At 44.9% G+C, this 14175-nt stretch overlaps 1 protein-coding gene across 2 annotated transcripts in view; it reads left to right on the forward strand.

Moving 5' to 3' along the window:
* The window catches only part of LOC119164328 (G1/S-specific cyclin-D2), a 326130-nt gene that overhangs the window by 191295 nt on the left and 120660 nt on the right, over positions 1-14175 (forward strand). Inside the window, exon 3 of one of the 2 annotated variants that reach the window (XM_075871405.1) lies at positions 5185-5269. The exons of the other annotated variant lie outside the window; for it this stretch is intronic. The gene's annotated coding sequence lies outside the window, so the exon portion shown is untranslated. The remainder of the gene's footprint in view (positions 1-5184; positions 5270-14175) is intronic. 2 annotated transcript variants of the gene reach the window in all.

Raw genomic sequence — 14175 nt, forward strand, 5'->3', positions numbered from 1 at the left:
TGGTTCGCATGTCACAGAAAAGCAGACATATCAAGGACGCTAAAAAACGTTATGCATGCCATGCGATTTTCGCAAGACCAGTTCAAGAAACAACCGGCACTGAATCCTGTAATTTGTACCATTGATGCCTGACATATTTTTTTAATGTCACGATGACCAGTTGTTCGACTTATGCGCGATATCATTCAAATGCACATCCTGATATAACGAACGAAATGACCGCCATGCTTCTTTCAATAAAAAGCGAGGTAATTACCTAAATTAATCGCTTACACTAACGCGGCCGTTAACCCGAGCGCTTTAGTGGCATGGCTCTCCCCGAGTACACCCTCTTCTCCACTCCTTTCAAGTTTCCAGCCACCTGAGCACAGGTGTCGACCGCGCCACGCGACCCTCTCAGCCGCCCGCCGTACTTTCACCGACCACACGCTCGGCTAGTCTTGGCTTTGGCACGTGCGAGCTAGCCAGCTTCTTCCGAGCATCGACTGAGCAGGTGCCGGCCCGTTGCGGGGTGTTGGCACGCGCGTCCACCACGTGCCATTCCCTGCGTCTTGAGCGGTAACAGGTGCGGTTTCGGTGGGATGCCTGTCAAGGTGGGGGGTTGTTAGCGACCAGCGTCCTCAACAGGTGCGAAGTTTCCGGCGCACTGAGCTGAGACGTGGAGCCCCACGTTCTGTTTCCTCGGCAGCATCCGGACCCGTGAATCCTTTTTTTTAGTTTTTTTACTTGGATACCCTCTTTGCTGCCATTGTTTAATACGAACGGGTTGCCACATCAAACATGTTCGACACCATCCCGGAGAGTTTCTGTGTATACCGGCAGGCAACTCGTTCGTTCTCTTTTGAACTGTTTGCTTTCTAAATCTTTGTCTATAATAACGAAAAAACAATGTTCGTATTTACTGTTTTCGTTTTTTTTTCATCACTTTCTATAATAAAGGGACATAACTGCTTGGCAAGAAGAAGTCGCCAAAAATTGGCTGTACTGCGGGTCTCCATACAAACGAGATATAACTGCACTACTTTACCTAGGTGTAAATCTTTCCGTAAGGCGCCCTGTCTAAAGCAACAAATGTTTGAATTGTTCCCAGCAGCCTCCGTTTTGACCCTCGAGGACTTCACCTTGGTGCAGCGATAGATGTGGATTAGTTTCGAGGTAGCATCCAGGTGTTGTCTCCAGTAGGGTCTGAATGTTTTCTTGGCAAGAAGACTTTGAGTATAGGGTGAAATACCACTTTGGAAATACCAATTTCTGCAGTGTCCTTGCCGTTTTCGTGCAATTTAAATTTTCAGATGTAAAATGTCACATTTGCAGGAGTTTTGTTGTTGTTTGCGTCCAGTCGGAGGACCAATTCTTAAGGCGATAGTTGGAAAAAGCCTCACGTTTTTCAGTCTGTAAAGTGTGTAAAATGTATGAAGTTACTGCTATGATCATGGTTGCTCTTAGTTGTTTCTTTTCTGCTTTGATAAGGACAAAAACATGCTACAGAGGAAAGAAATAACGATATTAGTGTACAGTATATGAATTTCTGGATTATTGTTTAAATATGACGGTTGGAGGCATACTAACATGAAGTCAAAAGAGATGTTGATTCTATTTCTCAAGGTACGCATGCCTACCGACTGCTTAGCTAAAGTGGGCGAGAACTCCGACCAGTAGCAAACAGACGAAATGTGAGGGGAGGGGGACTTTGGTATACTAAAATTGAAACGGAATTGAAAAGGAAATGAAAAGAACACTAGAAACTTGGACAACGTATTACATACTAGAATCGCAGAGCATGTACGTACTATACCCTGCAAATGAAATGAATGAAATTACTCCCGCCTCTGAGAAAGTATCGGAAGTTTCTCCGCGAATCTGCTTCATTGCAGGACAGATAAAGGCATGGAGGGGTAACAGAGGGTGACCGTATAAAGTGGAGGGCCAGTCTTTTTCTTTTTTACAGTGAGTGTACAAACACGGAGAGAGACAAGTGGGCACTGCACAGCGGTCCGTCCCACCTGGTTGCCGTGATCACCAGAGCGTGACTCGGAAGCCGCGGTATGACGCTGATGGTCCATTGTGCGCCAGCCAGTGAAGCGGCTTCCCCTTGAGCGACCGTTTTAAAACGATTTCTTCAGCGTACATACAAACATGCACTGCTTAACGGGCAAAAGCAGGTGAGGGTGGGAGATGAAAGGGAAGAACACTGCCAGACGCGAGATTTAGGCATGCTTGTCCGTGACGTGGCGGCGGAAGTGCTTATATAAAGGCCGTAATGACGTAGGGTGCACTTTCGTGTAGAAGGACCATCGAGGTGTTCAGATAGCCCGGTTCCAGATAGTCCGGTTCACACCTCCTGCTGTTCCTGGAGTCTTCGAGACTTTTCGCTGAGGTCGGAATGCACCAGGTCCCAAGGTCTTGATGATGACGATCAGGATGCCGAGTGTTCCGCGCCCTCCTGGAATTTTACATCTGCAGAAAGTTTGACCGGAATAACTGTTTCAAATTAACTTGCTGAGCGTTACGTCGCGATTCTGTTTGTGCAGAGTCAGTCATAGGTGCTTGTACTGAAATGAGCCGGCTGATGAAGTGATGCTGGTTGCTGAATGCCCTGTCTGGCATTCCAGTTCATAGACCCTTCTTTTGCGGACGACTACAAGTGAAGTCATGTGATGCCGACTTCTTCATGTGTTAATTGCTAAATTGACTTTTTAAAGCTGTAACGCAATATTAGCTTAGGGCCTAATGATGTTCAGAGAATCATTCTTCAATTTGTAAGCGTGTCACATTCTAGCCGATTGTCTGGTACGGGTGCACTCGCTTTTTCTAGGAAACGGGGCACTCCATGGCTGCTAACGCGATTAGACGGTCTTCCCGCGATCTTTCTATCAATCGCTGATTGCACGTTTCTGCACTGATAGACGATTTCGTTATATAGGTTGAATGCAATTGTTCGGGCGCTTTTATGAGCACCGCTACCTACTTATCTTGCAAGGTAATCAGCGCCCTTTGCGGTTTTCAGCTGGCGTTTGAGTGTAGCCATTCGTCGAGGGAAAGTGCCATGGACCTAAAGAAAATATCATTACGCTGTTTCTCTATTGCTGCAACTACAGAACTCCATTTTTCGCCTAAGTCTTGTTTGGTGTTCCAGGGCACATATATATGTGTTGCGAAGTATTCACATTTGGGTCATGCCTAAACTCCCAACGTAACAGATGCTCGAATCTCTAGCTCGCTATTCCTAGGGCCTCTATATTCTAAAGGCCTTCGCCTCGTCACTGGCAAAACGGTTCGGTGTTATTAAAGCAAGTTATGTTGTTTGCGCAAATATTTTTGTTTTGACAATAAAAAACCTACACGAAAATCGAAACTCTCGCCTAGCTACAAAACTATTCATGTCATCAACTGAAAACTCTTTTGCCTAGATGTGAAACTCTCCGTGTTCGCTGGTATTCAATACTTTTCTGTTAGGCCTCACAAAATAAAAAAAAACCGCTCTCGTCAGTGTCGCCAGTTTAACAAAAAGAACGTGAGCTTTCAAGAAACCTTAGTTGAATAAGAAGTTTTATCCCATGAGTAGCTTTTACTTAGAATCTGATCGCGCGAAAGTACAAATTTTTCTTCAGGTCTTATTTTATCGTTGTGAGCATAGCCTTGCCATTGAATAGAAGTCACGGCATTCTTGTATTCTTCCCAAACATTCCTGTGGCTTCTCAGTGAGTGTACTACACTGCAAAAATTTTTACACCCTTAGGGGTGTACGTTTGTCCCATTTGCAACACTCCTTTAGTCTGTTTAAAAACACCCTAAAACGTAGGGTGTAAAAGGCATTATAACGTACTTTTATAGGTGTTTATGAACACCCCTAAACTATTATTGTTAGACCAAGCTACACCCGTGTGAGTGGGGTGTAACACATAAAAGCACCCTTGGAACGATAGCAGTCACATGTATAAGCATACTTGAAAAAATGAAGCGCGATTAACGGGACAACAAAGAAAGAGGTAAACAGGACGAAACAATTCGTCCTGTCTGTCTCCTCTATTGTTGTCTCTTTCATGGCACTCCATTCCATCAAATATGCATCACCAACTAGTCCAAGCCTCAACTGCTCTATACAGCAGTGGAGACACACAGGACGAACTGTTTCCTTCTATGTGTCTCTCTTTTTGTTGTCCCGTTAATTGCGCTTCATTCGAACAAGTATGCTTATATATGTAACTGCCATCATTTCAAGGGTGTTTTTAAGTGTTGCACCCCCCTCGCACGGGTGTAACTTGACCTGATACACATAGTTTAGGGGTGTTCATAAACAACTATAAAAGTAGAGTGTTACGTGTCCTTACACCATACGTTTATAGGGTGTTTCTAAACAATCTAAAAAGGTGTTGCCCATAGGACAAAAAATACACCCTTAAGGGTGTAAAAATATCGCAGTGCATATTTCGTACAGTGCAGCAAGAAGAACAGCGCCCTTCCTTTCCAGGAGCCTTGCTTCACTTCAACAGAACTACCTTCCAGGATTCGTGATGCTCCAGACTAACTTGCTTAGAATAAACTTTCTTACCTAAATCGTCCGTCAAAAATATTTGAATCTGTTGTGCTAACACTAACAAGAGAGGTAACATTTTTGTGCATCACATTCGCTTTCTCATTGCTCAAGTAACGTTTCATGCACATCCTTGAGAACCAACCAATTGCAGGAATACCAGCTCTCAAATCATCAGTTATCACTCTGTGTTAACCATTGTATCTTCTGTGGAAAAGGTGAGATCATATCACTGGCCAGCATTTGAAATTGCATAAAACTAATTTGTTAATCGAACTGCAGTATTGTAATAGTGATCTTCCTAATCATTTTTTCCACATATTCCCAATATTCAACCAGGAAAACTAAAGCAAATATTGGAGATGTTCTCTCTATGTAATAAACGTGTCTTTTGATTTACTTTTTTGCCACCATAATGATATCACTCAGTTTACTTCCCAACTTTCGCTGGTAACGTGTCTTACGAAGCAATATGATTTTTCCGTGTCTGTGTTCCTTTATTTGTGCATATGCAAAAGTTGCATAGTCTCCGTTTTTTGTGTGTGTGCGTGTGTTTTCGACCCATAGTTCGTGCATGTGGTGAGCTCCATCTACATTACGGGAATATATGCACGCTGAAGCATAATTATTTGCGATTCATCTTTCTACAGTAACCACGTTGGGTGGTACGTGCGGATACAGATACCTGCGGACGAGGTGTGACGTCAACCGTCTCCCCAGAGCAAAAAAATTGGGGTGAGTGCAGCAGAATTGCAACAGTAAAATTGCAATGCCCATAAAACGAATGTGTCTTAACGCACGAAATAGAACCTTTCGTTTGGTTGTACCAGTCCAGCTTACGACATAAGCTCCAACATTGTTCGAAATCACCATATTTATCCACCTAAATACAGCTCCGCACTGAAGAATTTAGTACCTTTCCATAATTCTACAACAGATGGGTTACCCCCAATTTACTTGTAAAGCAATTTGTTCTCCACTAATTGAACGGTGCACACTTACTACAAAACCAACAAATGGGGTACACCTTAGCCCTGTTAGCTAGCAATGTAAGTACCGGTCCGCTACATAACGCATGATTTGTTAGCTCATCTTAATTCGACGCCTAAGTACGTATGCGTCTGTGAAAACATCTAACAGGTCAATTCGTGAAATTCGGACCTATGATTACTTCCTTAGCTGGCGAGAAAGTACAGTGAAATATTGATGTGAAAAATCACTTTGATTCAGTAAAGGTACTTGAGTACAGTGACACAACAAAACAGAGTAAAAACACAGCCTGAAATATAGAGCTGACTGTCTTGTGCGACCCCTAAGGTTCACATTGTCCCTAACCATCATCACTTTATTTAACTGTAGCCCTTAGGGCAGCGAGAATATTTCGAATTTCTTGTTGAAAAATATTGGCCTTTTCTATCAACCTATTCAGTTCTGTTTGTATTAAATATCAGACAAAATCATGTCTTGTTTCTCCCTTCAATATGTTCTACCAAACTTAACGTGTGTACATAAGGCAAACCTTGGCTTCAAAGGCTGTTGACACGGTGCGGTGACCGTTTCAACAACGCAGCGTCCGAGCACGAAACCGACAAACATATAAAAACAACACCGCGTTTCGACCAAAGGCGTCGCGGCGATTCTTTGCTCACTGCGATGTCTGTGGGGGTCGTTTGCCGCCACCGCCTTGAGCAGCAGCGCCAAAACCGAGGGGCGTCAAGAGGAAGGGAAGTGTAGGTCTAGTTCAGCAGGAGCAGTTGTCCTTGGAATGCTGTGCGCGTGCCCCCGCTTCTAGTTCGCGCCGCCGGCACCACGCGGCGCTGCCGCCGCTCGCCCGTCGGCTCGCTCGCTGCATACTCTTCCGAGTCTTCTCCGGCACGGCAGCTCCCTCCTCATCTTCCTCCCTTGATCGTGCTCAAGCAGACACATGCACGCACGCACTCAGACAGATACGCAGACAGTGCGGAGAAGAAAAGCCGCTTGCAGTGCACTTCCCACGTCGCTATTCCGTCTCGCATCTTTTCCTCGTAAACTCTAGACTTGGGCTTCTTGCTCTTCTTCGTGGCGGGCTTCCTCGCCCTGCTGGCCGACAGTCTGTGAGGCCCTCCGTCGAACGGCCGTCGCAGTTCTTGTTGACTTTTGATCTCCGAACGACGTAGAGGAGAAGACGGTGTTCCGGACGACCACGCCTCGGGCGAGATTCTCGCTTTCTCCCGAAAGGGGCTCGAGGAGAAACGCCGCGCCCGCCACCGTTGCAAGGATTGCCGACTTGAAAACATACGTAGGTCAGGATAGCATTTGTAGGAGTTTTATCGGGGGTCATGACTTCACCAAATGGCGCGACGCGTGCCAGGCCGGGAAATAGAAGTGACGTGGTTAAGGATTCTCTGTTTATTCAAATACGTATACATGAGGGCAGGCGTGAAACACATAAGAGAAGTATTTATATTTGATGTATTAGTACAACACGCAAAGATGATAGGAACCATGGCAACGCATAGCCGTAATACGTTGACAAGCTCTGAATGGTCTACATGGGAATGGTGGATTAGAAAGATCAGACATCCATATGATGAATGTTAGAGAAAAATATTTGGCAGAGGATACGAATGTATATTTTTCTTTAGAGTTGGCGGTGGGTAACACTTGGGCATACAATCAATGTACACAACAGAGCAGCGCTGTTGGAATGTTTGAAATGAGCGCATGCAGTGTCTATTACGAGTTCTAAATGTTCTAAGACATTCGGTGCACAGCGAGCCATATTTTTATTAATTATGCCAGTAATTTTTAGATCAAAAATATATATCTTCGTAATCATAAGAAAGCGAAGAAATATGAGTGAAAGCAAGGGCAGCAAGATACGCATGGGAAAGTATGAGCTGGACGTTATATAGGCGAATGCTTGAGAGCCAACTCTTCATTTTAGGAGCTGCCACCTGCTGACGTACGTCCATAGAAAATATAGCTTTCTGCATGCAAACATATTTCGACTGCACGCTTTTCGCTTGCTCGCATTCGTAACTACGTCTCTTATTGAATTTACACAGAACAGTGTCATCAGGTTTTCTGCGATTTTTCCTATTCTAGATCTGTTTTATGTCTGTACGAAACATCTGCACACAAAACTAGCTCATTTCAGCCCCCGCAACAGCTGACGTGTCAAACAATTAGAGCAACCCAATCATGATTCCATGCGCCAGAGACTCACAGCCATCACCAACTCACACGCTAGAGGCCTTTTTCGCACTGACCACAAAGTACACCCCTTCGCGAGGGAACCAGAATTCCACGGGCCGACGCCCGGACCCCCGAGCGGAACTGCTTTCTCCGCAGAGACCTATATAACGTATAGAGCTGGCGCAAAATTAACGATCCAGTCATTAGAGGCGAAGGAAAGGGACCTCTCACACCCTTCTTAGCAGAAGCAAGCCTTCAAGACCAAAGCGAAGATACAAAAAGCGGAACAAGCAGAAGGGGGAGAGGTACGGTGATCAGTGACGAAGCCGCTACTCCGGTCTGTTCAATTTTTTTGTTTTCTTTACCTGCAATCTCTTCAAATCACCTCTCCCCGCTCTTAACCAAGCTGCACTCAAAGAAGGCCGATGCCTCCGGCACTAGGAGACGTCTGGTAACTACCTAGAAAAAACCCGAAAAACAACGTCTCTACCACGAAGAACAACAAAAGGCACCCAGACGACGCAAACTTACAGAGAAGTCGAAACACCTATAACCAAATGCACGTAGCCCTCAATCCGACGGACCAATCGTACGAGCCCCAAGAAGTATAACCGTGGCAGCCATAACACGTGACGATCAAACCTCTCCATGGCTGCAGCACTGGCGGCGTTGCGTCGGCCCCCCTGTTTTTAATATCAACGCTACTTAACAATTACCTCCTAAGTGACTGGGCACGTCGCACGCTACTCCATGCGCAAGGCGTTGTTCACCCTTTTTATTTTCAGCCTTGCGTCTCGCGTCTGCTCCCTCACCACTCCCATGGGCTGCAGCTTCGTAACATACAAACAAGCGTGGGCTTGCCCGTACAACCAGCTCAACAACTCCGTTCCTGGGCCGTGCGTAGCAACGACCTTCACCTTCCGTACCGTGTCTGTACGGCCATAGAGACAAGGTATTCACCAGATTAGTTGTGTACGCACACTCACGCACGCACTGTAGGCGTGAAGGTCTAGCGAGAAGCTTCTGACCGGGCCACACTTGAACCGTCGGGCCGTCCCTTACCTCAGCATGCAGAGAGCGTCCCTTGCTTAAGCCATAGGAACCAGAAACAGTGTCAGCAGTGCTTCTTCCCCCTTGCGATGAGACTCTCCTTTATAGGTAGTTTCCTGCCGTGTAGCTGGTTCCGTATAATGCCCACTCCTTCTCATGAGCCGACCAGGATGCGCGATCGTGATTGCAGTGTCTTCGCTCTCGCGTGATAGGCCTGGAAGGGGGCGCAGCAATACGTGTGGGTGCACCATACACTAAGTATGGACGGCGCATCTGTCTTACGTGAGCCTGTGCGAGCTCCTGGACTGTTGTTGCACTGACTGTGAGCATTCTTCATCGGGAGCACCGTACAAAGCTGCCGGCACAACATTGCCCATGTTTTTTTTTTAGTTTCGTTTGACGGTCACTCATGCAGTACATAGTTCCCGAATGCACGCTGCCTAGCTTCAATTATTCTTGCGCGATATCTTACAGAGGGGTGCTCACCGTATTCTCGCAAAAAGTGTCTACCAACTACCCAAAGAGAGAACAATAACGCATTGTCTTAATGTCTATGTCCATTGGTGCAAGCTCGTTCATATGGACATGGGTAACATCATGGATGCAAACAGGTATACATACGTTCACCCACGACTCCGAAATACAACCAGAAGCTAATGTTTACGGGAGATCGGATCCACTGCTAATACGCGTTCCGGGTATCTTGCGTAAGAATTCTAATCTATCGTATGAATGTATACGTTGTAATATCACTACCGCAGCGGTTGAACAATATTCAGGGAGTCACGCCGGTGATGCACACAGCGCAATATTCTATCAGTGCTGTATGGTAAAAGTGATCGTACTTCACAGTGACGATGATTGCGCAGGAAGATATCGCGAAACAAAGGATTCGTGCAATGGCAGAGAAAGCCAGGACAAGATAAAAGAAAAGCAAGCAGCAAGGTGAAGAATGCAAAGGGCTCTTGAGAATGGCATATCGCCACCTCCTGAATAAGTAGCTCTCATCTGATTGGCATGGGCCGGTTTAGTGTGCAGTGCATGGGTCTTCGTGTCGCGAGACTTGAGATGCTACATTTAGGACAAAAAGCAAAGCAACAATTTGCTGCGTTTTTACGAGCTCTGGTTTTCCACGTACATAACTGTCTTGAAAGCTACACGTTCACTTTTATTTCAATTTTATAATAGTCAAAAAAGGAAAATTAACCTGTATCTTTAAAGACAGGGGCAAATCAAGCAAGCAGAACTCACCAAAACTTGTAACTGGTGATCAATTGTTGTTCTTTTTTCAAAAAAATAAGAATAGAGGATATACTGCTGTAAGCTTCGTTCGTGGGTCCTTTTGTAAGTCAGCACCCATGGTGTCTATATTGGTTTCTTTCTGTGTGTAGTTGTTCTTTCGGCGCGACGTTAAATCAAGACATGCACCAACTAGCCCAACAGCGAGTTCCACTTTTTAACAATATCTCAGCAATGGGAAAGTGCCCATAGTCGGGGCCGATAGGCCTTCACTGCTAATACGGTTTTTTTTCTTTAAAGTAGAACGGCATAACGCTCTGTGACGTGTGGTTCAGAAAAGAAAATATAATTAACATGTTTTTGAAATTACGAGGAGGGAGGGTGGAAGCTAGTACCCCCCTCCCCCGAGGAGCCTTGAGTTGTAGACGAAGTAACAGCTGTTTACCAGAAAGGGCTGGTATGTAACAAAGATGCTAATATTTACACGCCTGTGCACTTCCTCTTCTTTCCTTCCTCTTTTTTTTCCGTGAAAGTTCAAATATTTGATTGGCCTTCGGTGGCGATAAGGGGATGATGGTAAGTGACTTCCTTCGGCTGGTGAGGCCTGAAGTGCACTTCGACTCGAGCCTATGACCAGGATCGGCGGGGATTCATGTTTCATCATTATCATCATCATCACCATCATCATCATCATCGTCATCATCCTGATTTCGTTCACTGCAGGACGAAGGCCTCTCCCATGCTCCGCCAGTTAACTCAGTCCTGGGCATGCTGTTGCCAATTTATACCCGCAAACTTCTTAATCTCATTTGCCCACCTAACCTTGTCTCCCTCTAACCCTCTTGCTTTCCTTGGGAATCCAGTTAGTTACTATTATTCACCAGCGTTAATCCTGTCAACGTGCTACATGCCCGGCCCATGTCCATTTCCTCTTCTTTATTGCAGCTATGATATCCTTAACCCCGGTTTGTTCCCTAATCTACTCTGCTCTATTCTTGTCTCTTAAGGTTACACCTAGCGCCACCGTGGTGGTCTAGTGGCTAAGGTACTCGGCTGCTGACCCGCAGGTCGCGAGTTCGAATCCCGGCTGCGGCGGCTGCATTTCCGATGGAGGCGGAAAGGTTGTAGACCCGTGTGCTCAGATCTGGTTGCACGTTAAAGAACCCCAGGTGGTCTAAATTTCCGGAGCCCTCCACTACGGCGTCTCTCATAATCGTATGGTGGTTTTGGGATGTTAAACCCCACATATCAATCAATAAGCTTGCACCTACCATTTTCTTTTCCATTGCTCGCTGCGTCGTTCTCAATTTAAGCTCAACCCTCTTTGTAAGTCTCCAGCTTTCTGCTCCGTAGCTAAGTACCAGCAACATGCAGCTGTTATATACCTTTCTCTTGAGGGACAGTGGCTACCTGTCATGATTTGAGAGTGTTCGCCAAATGTGTTCCACCCTATTCTTATTCTTCTAGTTACTTCACTCTCGTGATTTGGCTCTGCGGTTATACCTGTCCTAAGTATACATAGTCTTTTACAACTTCAAGTGCACTATTACCTATCTCGAAGCGCTGTTCTCCTCCGAGGTTATTGTACATTACTTTCGTACTCTGCAGGTTAATTCGCAAACTTTTTACCCGTTCGGAAAGCTAAGCAGCAAAATTAGCAGTTCAAGAAACGCTGGACAAGCATACCAACGTGTTGTTTGATTTGTCGCTTAATAGATTAATAAATATCGTGCATATCATTGCGGGACATGTTTCTGGACCCCCAAAAAATGTCTTTTCGAAGTAGTAAGGAAACCGTCTTCTACACAACGAGGCGACAAAATGTTTTTTACCTACTCGGATATCATAACACCTACCGTCTACGACACAACCTGCGGTCTTGCGTAAATTGCAACCCTACAACAGTGATTTCGACATGTCCTTTTCTTGTAGTGATCATTGAATGTCTGGGGTTTACGAGGCTGGGGTGGAGCATAAGTTAAAATTAATTCCGGTTACGCCCTGTGAAGCGGGAGAATTCTGATAATAACTCTAGATCAACTACAGTGGTAACCGCCCTGAACCAAGCTACCTGTATAAATTTTCCGACGAAGTATATATTAATAATTTATGAAAATAAAAGGAAGCAAAAACAACACAAGTGGCTGCCTGCAGGAATGTTAGCTCACGTGTGTCACTTTGGTGTTTCGCACTTAATCGTACAAGGTCATACTTGAATATACTTATGTTTCTTCGCTAATGTGACCATATCCAAATGTCCCTTAACTACGTACAACAGTGGGCATGCGAGATATACTGCGGTACTTGTAAACTAGAGCCCGTAACGCAACAGAAATAAGGTGCTTTGAAGAGTCCGCAGGCCGAAAAAATTTTGCGTGTGGTAATGCACGCCACAACTTATTCAGACAGCAGTTTCCCTTTTCCTCTAGTTGCCAGAACATTCAAAAGCAGCACAGTAGTTTCCCATGCACATTTACACATTCACATACAGGGTAGCCAGCCAGCACAGTAGTTTTCTCATTCACATTTACACATTCACATACAGGGTAGCCAGCTGGTCTGAAAACTGGCTAACCTCCCTGTTCTTCCTCATTTATTCCTCCTCCTCCTTACACATTTATAGCTGGCATTGCAATGAAAAATGAAATGCACAGGTCCACCTAAAACTCACAAAAATTGCTCGACAATGCTACTCATACAAGCACGAACCAGCACACTCCGTGCCAGCGCGCACAGGCAAGAAAACAGAGAAGTGCTGGTTGCCAGACCGCTCCTCCTCGCCATATCCAAAGATCTATGATTTCGTCTATGGTGAGCAACGTGACTGGTCTCTGCAATGAAAAATCTATTAGCTTTTTATGAAGGCTCAATATTCGTCCTATACAAAAAAATTATTGGAACCGTTTATGCTGGGCTGGTAAACTGCGATGGTGACGTTTCAGAAAAAAGAAAGTTGCACGTTCTCATCTGCATTCGTCTAAGACGGCTCGCTGCAAGGTGAGAGCCAAATTCGTTTTTTTTTTCAGCGGATAGTGTTGATAGAACACTCTGTTTAACTCGCGTCACTTGTTCGCACCAGCGGTTAGGCTTCCCTTGAAAGTGCAATTTTTAGGCAATCTACTTGAATGCACTAGATCACAAGTGCGATTCATTCTGAATATTAAAATCATTCCAGGAAAACCAGCGCTAGCACGATGGTTGTTCAAATAGGCAAAGTTCCCAACTCACTGAATTCTTTATACCTTACTCCAATGAAATTATGTCCTAACTAAAAGAATAAAAAATGAAGGATAGTATATCTTCAAGTGAAGTAAAACTCTTTTATATCCATACAGCATAAGAATCGGGATTGTCCCATCATCATCATCATCATCATCATCATCATCATCATCATCATCATCATCAATGTCATCAGCCTGCCTACATCCACTGCAGGACAAAGGCCTCTTCCATGTTCCGTCCGTCAACTCGGTTCTATATGTTTGCTGCTGCCACTTAATACCGTCAAACTTCTTAATCTCATCTGCCCACCTAACTATCTGTCTCCCACTGACCCGCTTACCCTCTCTGCGATTCCAGTCAGTTACCCTTAATGATCATCGGTTATCGTGCCTACGCGCTACATGCCCGGCCCATCTCCGTTTCCTCTTCTTGATTTCAACTATGATATCCTTAACCGCGGTTTGTTCCCGCATCCACTCTGCTCTCTTCTTGTCTCTTAAGGATACACTATCATTTTCTTTTCCATCGCTCGCAGCGTCGTCCTCAATTTAAGCTGAAACTTCTTTGTAAATCTCCAGGTTTCTGCTTCATAGCTAAGTACCGACAAGATGCAGCTGTTATATACCTTCCTCTTGAGGAATAGTGGCAATCTACCAGTCATCATTAGAGTGTGCTTGCCGAATGTGCTCCACCCCATTCTTATTCTTCTAGTTACTTCAATCTCGTGGTTAGGCTCCGCAGTTATTACTTGTCCTAAGTAGACATAGTCTGTTACACAAGTTCAAGTGCAGTAATACGTATATCGAAGTACAACAACCTCGTTTAATGTACAATCTCTTTAATGTCTTCTGAGGTTGTTGTACATTACTTTCGTTTTCTGTAGATTAATTTTGATGCCCATCTTTCTGCTTTCCTTGTCTAACTCCGTAATAATGATTTGCAATTCGTCCTCT

Source organism: Rhipicephalus microplus, chromosome 8 (assembly GCF_043290135.1).
Source record: "Rhipicephalus microplus isolate Deutch F79 chromosome 8, USDA_Rmic, whole genome shotgun sequence".
Taxonomy (NCBI): domain Eukaryota; kingdom Metazoa; phylum Arthropoda; class Arachnida; order Ixodida; family Ixodidae; genus Rhipicephalus; species Rhipicephalus microplus.